Genomic DNA, 10170 nt, shown 5'->3' on the forward strand with positions numbered 1-10170 from the left:
GAGGACCCAACTCTGGCTAGACAATATGAGAAGGTGGTATAGGTCAACAACAAGATAATAGATGAACAAGGTGTAAAAGTGTTTCCACATTTTGAACTGTTGAATGACATACTATATCGTGTGAATAAGGTTACACAAACAGGGGAGGTCATTCGACAGATGCTAGTCCCTAAAGGGTTGATTAAAACAGTGTTTACCCTAGCCCATACTCTCCATGGGGTGGTCATTTGGGCAGAGATAAGACCACGGACCGCATCTCGTCCCGGTTTTACTGCCAGGCATACATGGTGACATCATGAAACTATGTGAGACATGTCCTGAATGCCAGCTAACTAGCCAAAAAGGACAGAAGCCGGCTCCTTTGGTTCCTCTGCCCTTGGTAGCCGTCCCATTCGAGAGAATTGGGGTAGATCTGGTCGGACCTTTAGAACCCTCTGCGAAGGGACATAAATTTATACTCGTTGTTGTTGATTATGTCACCAGGTATCCTGAGGCCTTCCCTCTGAGATCAGCCACTGCTAAACAGGTTGCTCACAGGCTGCTAGAACTGCTTTCTAGGGTAGGACTTCCCCAAGTAATGTTAACTGACCAGGGACCAAATTTCATGGCAAAGTTAATGCAGGATGTCCTGAAGTTATTGGAGGTAAAAACCCTCTGGACCTCGGTCTACCATCCTCAGACTGATGGATTGGTAGAGAGGTTTAACCGTACTTTAAAAACTATGCTCAGGAAGTTTGTGGACACTGAAAAGCGAGCTTGGGATGAACTTCTCCCTTTCCTGTTGTTTGCGGTACGAGAAGTTCCCCAATCATCCACAGGCTTCTCCCCGTTTGAGCTCCTATATGGACGCCAACCTCGGGGTATTCTCGACCTACTGAAGGAATCCTGGGAGGAGGAGCCCTCCCCCTCCAAGAATACCCTTCAGTATGTCATAGACCTTAGAAACCACCTAGACATGATAGGTCGGTTTGCGAAGGAAAACCTCAAATCTGCTCAAGAACGTCAAGAGAGGCAGTACAACCAAAATGCTCGCTTGAGGGTCTTCCAACCTGGGGACCAAGTGATGCTAATACTACTACCGACATCAGAGAGTAAACTCCTTGCGAAGTGGCAGGGTCCTTTCCAAGTTCTCCGCCGCACCGGGGAGGTGAACTATGAGATCTCTCAACCAGGGTCCAGGAAGGGTAAACAAATCTACCACGTGAACCTCCTGAAACCCTGGAAAACGATGAGATTGCTGTTCATTCACCCTCGGGAAGGAGAGACGGATTTGGGTCCAAAGCTTCCAAAGGGTAGTACCTACAGTGACCATCAGGTTCCCATGGGAGAGCAGTTAACAATGGAACAAAGGTCAGACCTACTTGATGTATGTGACCAGTTCCCAGATGTTTTTTCTGAGCTGCCAGGGCAGACTGATTTAGTGTCCCATAGGATTGAGACAGAACCTGGCGTTTAAGTACGGTCCCGTCCCTATAGATTGCCAGAGGGCCGAAAAGACCTGGTAGAGAGGGAGATAATAGACATGTTGGAATTGGGCATGATCGAGGAGTCCCACAGCGAATGGTGTAGCCCTATCGTGTTGGTCCCTAAACCAGATGGGAAGGTGAGGTTTTGCGTGGATCTGCGAAAGGTAAATGCTGTATCCAGATTTGATGCATATCCAATGCCTAGGGTGGATGAATTGCTTGATTCGCTTGGTAAAGCAGAGTATATCTCCACCCTAGATCTCACGAAAGGATATTGGCAGATACCTCTAGCGGAAGAATCAAAATGCAAAACTGCCTTCGCCACCCCTCTCGGTTTATACCAATTCGTCACTATGCCATTTGGGTTACATGGGGCTCCAGCCACGTTGCAAAGGTTAATGGACAAGGTACTACGACCCCATAGGGCATATGCCGCGGCCTACTAGGATGACATTGTCATCTATAGCAGACACTGGCAGTCTCATATAAAAAGGTTAAGGGCAGTCCTAATGTCCTTAAGAGAAGCAGGGCTCACTGCAAATCCAAAAAAATGTGCCCTGGGTAAATCCACTACAAAGTTATTGGGCTATGCCGTTGGGGGAGGGATAGTAAGGCCACTAGCTAGCAAGGTGGCCGCCATAAAGGAAGTCCCCACCCCACAGACAAAGACACAGGTCCGCTCCCTTTTGGGGTTAGCAGGGTATTACCGGCGGTTCATCCCCAATTTTTCGGAAATATCTGCACCCCTAACAGATCTGACAAAAATGAGTGCCCCGACCCAAGTTAAAAAGTCTTGGGAGTGCCAAGACGCCTTTGACATGCTAAAAAAGTGCCTGTCAGATGGCCCCGCTCTTCGGAGCCCAGATTTTAAAGAGTCCTTCATCATCCAGACGGATGCCTCAGAGGTAGGACTGGGAGCAGTGCTGTCTCAGCAATTTGATGGTGTTGAACAGCCCATACTGTTCATCAGCCGGAAGCTGTTCCCAAGGGAAGTGAGGTATTCCGTTATTGAGAAGGAGTGCCTCGCTGTAAAATGGGCAATTGAGGCCTTGAGACATTATGTCGCCGGAGTACACTTCACCCTGGTCACTGACCATGCGACCTTGAAGTGGTTAAACACCATGAAGGACACAAATCCAAGGTTGACTAGGTGGTATATTGCCCTCCAACTATTCTCTTTTGATATTCAGAATAGACCTGGAAAGGACCATGGAAATGCTGATTTTTTGTCAAGGGAAGGAGTGGAGGGTCGGGCTTCAGCCGTGTGGGACACTAGCCACACATAAACAGGGGAGGTATGTGACAGAGTGAAGTCAACTCCTATCAGTCACGCCTGGGAGACATATGTCTGAGTTCTTCATCCAGCACTCATAAGGGTTAACTCAGGTGGAAGTTAGGAAATCAGAACTCTTTAGCTGACACCTGAGAGCCAGCAAGGTAGATAAGGATCATGTGACTGGCAGTAGCTGCCAGAGAGAGAGAGAGAGAGAGAAAGAAGCACACTGCGGCGTGAGCCCTTAGCCAGAGGGATTTCACCAAAGACTACTTCAACTAAAGTAAGGATTATTCATTTGTTTACTGACTGCTTAAAGTACCCTTATGGTTTGGTTCTGGTTTAGCCAGCCAGCCTGCTAGATAGGTCTGCTGTGTTATTAGTCAGTTTTTCTCCCAAAGTGGAGCAGGATTTATTTTGTTAAAGGGACAGTGTACCCGCATGTTATGTTACTGTGGAGAAATAAAGCCACTGAACGTTTTTATTTATCCTGAAACTATACGTGTGGACTGTTCCCTGACCTCGGCTACAGGCCGTACTGCCACAAGCACCATACCCCTTTGTCCGTACGCTCGCTCTGTGAGTATGGACACTAATTCTGCACTACAGACCGCAGTAGTAGTGACACGTTGATTCTCCTCGCCCAATAGGCAAACAGCAGATCGCGCATTCGCCTGTCAGCACTTCCTGAACAGCAATACCGGCTCCCTACCCGTACCGGAGCAGCGATACGTGGGAAAAAGTTAGTGCTTCACTTTAAGTACATTTTCGTTTTACATATATGCTCTGGACCCATTGAGTACGTTAATGCTGGGTATGCCTGTAACAGATATAGTGTATGACGACGTGATTTTTCTCCCCGCCACCGTCCCCTCGGGTGTCGCTGCCCTGCCGGCGTCTCTCTCGGGCTCTGTGATGTTTCACGAGCGCCCATCCTGCTGGTATTAGCTGTTCGGAGCGGCGTCTCAGCCCTGTCGGTGTCCCCCTCAGCGCTGCAACGTCACTTCCGGTACCAACGGCGTCACTTCCAGTTGCGGCCAAAAAGCAGTGTGACTAGGCAACACATAGGAGCCAAGATTTTGAAGAAAACTTGCATCATTTTGGGACCACTGGAGACCTTCCCTACCAGAGGGTCTGAGCAGGGTGTTACAACTCTAATTACATCACTGTTTATGTTCATTTATTTCAGTGTAATATAATAAGTCACAAATAATATTTAGCACTTGTATTATAACACTCATCATGTTGGTTGTAGAGGGAGCGCCTTTTTCATTTCACCTTATTGTTTGCATTAGCTGTGTAGCCAGGTTTCCCAGATCCTACCCTTATCTCTGTATGCTGGGAGAATAGGGAAGGTCGCAGCGAGTGCAGGGAGCGCTCCGGTGCACCGGAGGCTACGTAGTGACCCGAGCGATCAGGGCGCCGCCATGTTGGATGTTCGCGCATGCGCAGTGGGCCCGTGGAGGTAGTGATGGAGGAGAGGTCGCGCATGTGCGGTAGGGGATTGCTAGAGCCCGCGAAACAGGATCCAATCCTATAGGGTGTAGCGGATGGGACTACGAGTCCCAGGAGCCTTTGCAAGACCAGGTGACGCCGGGGAGCCTATAGGGCGAGCGGATTCGCAGGAGGAAGAGTTAGGAGGTTGCGCAGGGGAGCACGCCGGGCAGAGACGATCGGGAGGAGGAAGGAGAAGGAGCTCTGCGTGTAGGGAGGCAAGTATTCCCTACACTAGGCCACATACCCCCGGCCCAGTTAGGCCCTGAGTCACAGTGAGTGAAGCTGATGCAGGGACAAGCCCTAAGATAGGAAACAGCCCCTTTAGTGTCAGCCCCAAAAGGTATTATACTCAGAGACTGCCGCGGTACTATACAGAGGTTTGGGCTCAGACCTCCACAAGCACAGCAGCAGCCGACCGGGTGGGATTGCCCCGGAAGGTACCCCGGGAGTGTCTTCATCATCGGATCCTTTGCGAAGTCCATTTGCAGGCCCGAGTGCTGGAGCACTCGGCAGGTAACCTCCTTAAGTGCACCAACTATAAAACCAGAACATAGTGGCTGCGCAGTCACACACACACATATCTTACTTTGGGGGTGAGGTTGTGGTGTGGGGAGTTGGACACGGTGTGGGTACACAGTGAGGGGTCGCGTCCTGCGAGGCGCGTTAGTTATTATTGTGTCTCCTATACAGAGGGACCACTTATTGTATGACACGCAAGGTTATGGTTACCCGTAGTAAAGTCACTGTTCCTTTTATATGCTGTGTGCGTAGTATTATATTATTGTCCTGTGAGGAACCACTCCCGCTCTGCTGGGAGCCCTCGCAGGTGGAGGCGCTGCACTTGGTAAGAGGTTATCTGTATTCACATGTGTTGCCCCAGGCTTTCCGTGGCGGAGGCTTAGGCTCTGCGAGCCAACAGGTTAAACAGCATTGGTAGCACACTGTATTCATAGGAAACAGGGCTACAGCTGTATTTAGCGAAAAAACATACCTGACCTTCTGATCACTTGTTCCTGCTACATAAGTACCTGACCTAACCTGTTCGTGCTGTGGCGGAGGCGGGGGTGTCTGGGATGAAGTTAGTAGGACATGCAGCACATTCCTCCTTTACAGGGGCCTATGCAGAAAGCTCAGTAAAAAAAAAATCGCCACGTGTTTTGATTCGCCATTTTTGGCCGTGTTGCTCTCACGGTATGCAGAAAGGCCCGAATACCAGTGAAAGTAATATTTGTAGAAATGGCGAGTAGTCAGCGGCGTGATTATCGTCTGCGTGAAAATGTGGAAATGGCGTGGAATGTAAATGAATCTTTTTTTTTTTTTTTGCATTGTGCGAGAATCTCGGGAGAACTTCAATTAGTTGAGCGGCCTACTTAAATGGTGTATTTTTGTTCATCTTTCTCTGTGTTGTTGGGAGTGAGTGAGAGACAGACAGAGCTAGTATTTGTGAGGATTTGTGATTGTTATAGTTGGATTGAATTGTGATAGTGTTGTCTTGTTTATTCTTAATATATTTAACACATTTTTTGACTTGTGAGGTTGAAAGTGTTTGTGTGTCATTTAATTTATTATTTGTTATTTGTGAGTGTAAGAGGTATGGAAGGTATGGAAGAGAAGAGTGGGAGTAGGCGTGGGAGTGATGGTGGTGTGATTTATGTGGTGAGTGGTGGGGCTGGGGTGAGTGGTGGGGCTGGGGTGAGTGGTGGTGGTAGGGTGAGTGGTGGTGGTAGGGTGAGTGGTGGTGGTGGGGTGAGTTGTGGTGGTTGTGGGGTGAGTGGTGGTGGTTGTGGGGAGAGTGGTGGTGGTGGTGGTGGTGCTGGTAGGGTGAGTGGTGGTGGGGTGAGTTGTGGTGGTGGTGGGGTGAGTGGTGGTAGGGTGAGTGGTGGTGGTGGTAGGGTGAGTGCTGGTGGTGGGGTGAGTGGTGGTGGTGGTGGTGGTGGTAGGGTGAGTGGTGGTGGTAGGGTGAGTGGTGGTGGTGGGGTGAGTTGTGGTGGTTGTGGGGTGAGTGGTGGTGGTTGTGGGGTGAGTGGTGGTGGTGGTAGGGTGAGCGGTGGTGGTGGTGGGGTGAGTGGTGGTGGTGGGGTGAGTGATGGTGGTAGGGTGAGTGGTGGTGGTGGTGGTGGTGGTAGGGTGAGTGGTGGGGGTGGGGTGAGTGGTGGTGGTGGTAGGGTGAGTGGTGGTGGTGGGGTGAGTGGTGGTGGTGGTGGTGGTGGTAGGGTGAGTGGTGGTGGTAGGGTGAGTGGTGGTGGTGGTAGGGTGACTGGTGGTGGTGGGGTGAGTTGTGGTGGTTGTGGGGTGAGTGGTGGTGGTTGTGGGGTGAGTGGTGGTGGTGGTAGGGTGAGTGGTGGTGGTGGGGTGAGTGGTGGTGGTGGTGGGGTGAGTGATGGTGGTAGGGTGAGTGGTGGTGGTGGTGGTGGTAGGGTGAGTGGTGGTGGTGGGGTGAGTGGTGGTGGTAGGGTGAATGGTGATGGTAGGGTGAGTGGTGCTGGTGGTTGTACGGTGAGTGGTGGTGGTAGGGTGAGTGGTGGTGGGGTGAGTGGTGGTAGTGGGGTGAGTGATGGTGGTGGTAGTGGGGGGAGTGGTGGTGGGGGGGGGAGTGCCATTCTCTTGCAGTCTTTTTAGTTGGAAGAAGAAGAGAGCAATCAGCAGCAGCAGCAGCAAAACCTCAGTGGTTGGATCTGGGCATTAGAATCCTATTGAAAAAAAAAAGTAATATAAAATTCAACGATGAGGAAAACAGAGTCCTCGTAACGTGTATTTTGGAGAATTATGATCGCCTGTATGGTCATTTAGTAGGTAAGAAATTAATTAGCAATGAGTGTCCCAATTTATCTTGTAATGAATTATATAATTTTTCGTCATTCACATAGAACTGACATTAAAATAAATGCCATTGTATATATGTACAAACATGTTATATATAGTCTTAGCAACCATGTTACAAATAGATGCATTGTACAATAGTATGTAAATATTATAGTTACATCTATATTAATTGTAGACGTATGCCTACAAATAGTTTCTATATACTGTACATGTGCTTAACATACACTCTGGCAAACACCATCTCAAATAAATGTTAGCTGAGTTCACACACTTTATAAAATGTAAACCATAGATATGAAGATATGTCCCGGATCAAGGCTATTTTATTGTATATTTAAAGGAAAGACATCGGTATTGGTGAAGAGGGAATTATGGGAACACATTCGAGTGTCTGTGTCTGGCTGTGGTAATCAAGTTTGAAGTCATGATAATTGCCGCAAGAGGTTTGACGATATCAAATGGAAATTGAAATCCAAATTACAAACCCAACATTTACATGCTTCAGGCACAGGGGGAGGACCTTCTGCACCCAATCTAAACCTGACTCTGTGGGAGGAGCAGTTGGGTGCTAGACTGCCGCCCATCCAGATTAAAGGCTTGGAAGGGGATCGGGATATCGGGGTGCAGATCATCCGTTTCCCGAAGGTAATTCTTTTTGTCGATGAAAACAATTTCATAGTAATTAAGTTTTGTTGTTGTTTTTACAATACTTTCATCAATTATGAATAATTAAAAATGAACAATGTCATCACTTCATAATGAATGGCAACATTATTTCGTGTCATTGTTTCATATTTATTATGTGATTCCAAATGTACACTATTACCCACCCCTTCATACATATATAAATTAAAATTATATGATAACATATGAACATAATATTTGGAATACTTCATTTGTTACGAGGAGTGCTGAGAACAATAGAATGAAGTGGGTGGAGGAAGCCATCATCGCCCATTTAGATGCCACTGCTAGGGACCCCATGTATAGAGACATGATCGGGCCCAGCATTTGATTAAGGTATGGGTTGTGGGCCGGAATATCCACCTACACTGGCGACACACTTTATTCGAGCTCGGCTAGTCCCACGAATTCGGGTATACCCGGGTGTATTGAGGTTTGTGACTGTTTTCTGCCCGAGTGCATTGAGTTATTTTCCGGCAGGGATTGAAGCATTTTATTCCCGCTGGCTGCAATACTGCACAGTATATATATATATATACTGCATTACAATTCATGAATTTATGCCATCTGGTAGACACGCGAAGCATTGCAGCCTATTAAATCCTAATCATTATCATTTAACAGATCAGCCGCCCGTCAGCCAGGCATGAACCCAGGCTGGGAAGGCAAATGCAACGGGGCTTGTCAGAGGTGAGGAGCGGCGCATTCCAGGTATCTGCCAGGTACATACCGGGTATTTGCTCGAATAAAGTGTGTCGGTGCAGTAGATCGTGTGGAATATATCTCTTAGTTTGGGAAGAGGAATTGTTACTCAGTAAGGGTGCCAGATGGAAAGGGTGGAATGGTCAAAAAGCCTGATCCGGCGCACTACTACTGAAGGTAGCCTTTACTATGTTATGTTTTGCAATGTGTATGCAGATGTATCACCGTGTATATGCATATGGTTATTTCGTTCATACCATGTTACGCCAATTTCCAGGGAGTTGCGTAGTGGGTGATGTTAATGTTAGGAATCTGATTTCTCAGCGCCGTCCGCGCAACACACAAACTACCCTCAAGGAGACTCAGGGCGCGCAGTGCAACCTCCGCTTTCCTGCCTCCATGGGCCGTCAGCTCCTCCGTCCACATGTGTGTCCTCCTCCAATGCTGGTCGCGTGCACACGCAGCTTACAGAGCGCACGCCCAGCATCCACTCTTCTACTTCCACTCCTACTGTGAGGCTCCGCACCCGTACACCGCACGGGTGAAATCAGAGTGCTACCAGTACTCACCTGGGTTGTATCAACCACACCTATCCAGAGAGGCTCCCTGCAGTCCTCCTGACCCGCCTCCATCCCTGATTGGTCAGCCCAGCCTTATCTAGCATGTCTGAGCCCGCACTCATCGCTCGACATAGTCTCTGTATGGAAGTTTGGTGTACTCTTGGTTACTACAGGTTTTGACACGGCTCGTACGATTACCCCCTTTGGCTCTCGACTTCGGCTCTCCTTGGACTACGTATACTCTGGCATCCCACGATCACGGCTTGGACTTCAACCTTCCTCATCTCTCCGCTCCCTGACCTCGGCAAGGCAATCACTATTCTACTCCTACAGTATACCCGGTACCGGCAAGTATTGTCTACGTTACTTACATCGGCCTGGCAACGCTTAATACCACACTCTGGACACGCTGCCTTTGCTGCGGGTGCGTGTATTCCTACCTCCCCTTCAGCATAGGGGACGGGTCTGGTCTACGGGCAGCACCGGCATAACATTATGTCGAGCCCACAAGATGCAGACCAGACTGAAGTAAGGCAGTTTTTCTCTGATCTGCTTCAGCAAAAACAGGCCATGGCGGAACAAATTGTGGCACTTACTGTCACGGTAAATTGTGGTAGGATATAATATACACAAAATAACTGGGTTGAACTGAACACGACTTAGATATAATAAAGAGAATTTATTCCTTAAAGAAGGTGAACACACAGGATAGTACAAATAACAGACAAGAAATAACACTTACTTAGGGGTTGGGGTGGTGAAGTAATCAGGAACAGGATTAGCAATTCACACAGCAATCAGGCATCAAGTAGTTGGTAAAATCGAAGACAATGAGCATAGGACTAACACTTGTTTATATGTAATTCCAGTACTATACATTATCATTGAGTGCAGGTCATTGGAGAACAATGACCTGCACCCAATCTCTAACGTGGGAACATTGATAGATCATGCCCCCCAGCTAGTTGGTACATGTGTACTTCTGGCCCTGGGGGTCCCATTTCCATAGCCCCACATAAAAGACAGGGTGCCTACATGTCTACCAGACCTGGATCTGGTCAGGAAACCCTTTGTCTGTAAGTGTGAATTATAACACTTACAGACCACTCATGCCCTGCGTTTCTCCACCATAATGTATACAGCCAGAGTGGCTGAACCTTTGATC

Source organism: Ascaphus truei, chromosome 10 (genome assembly GCF_040206685.1).
Source record: "Ascaphus truei isolate aAscTru1 chromosome 10, aAscTru1.hap1, whole genome shotgun sequence".
NCBI classification, from domain to species: domain Eukaryota; kingdom Metazoa; phylum Chordata; class Amphibia; order Anura; family Ascaphidae; genus Ascaphus; species Ascaphus truei.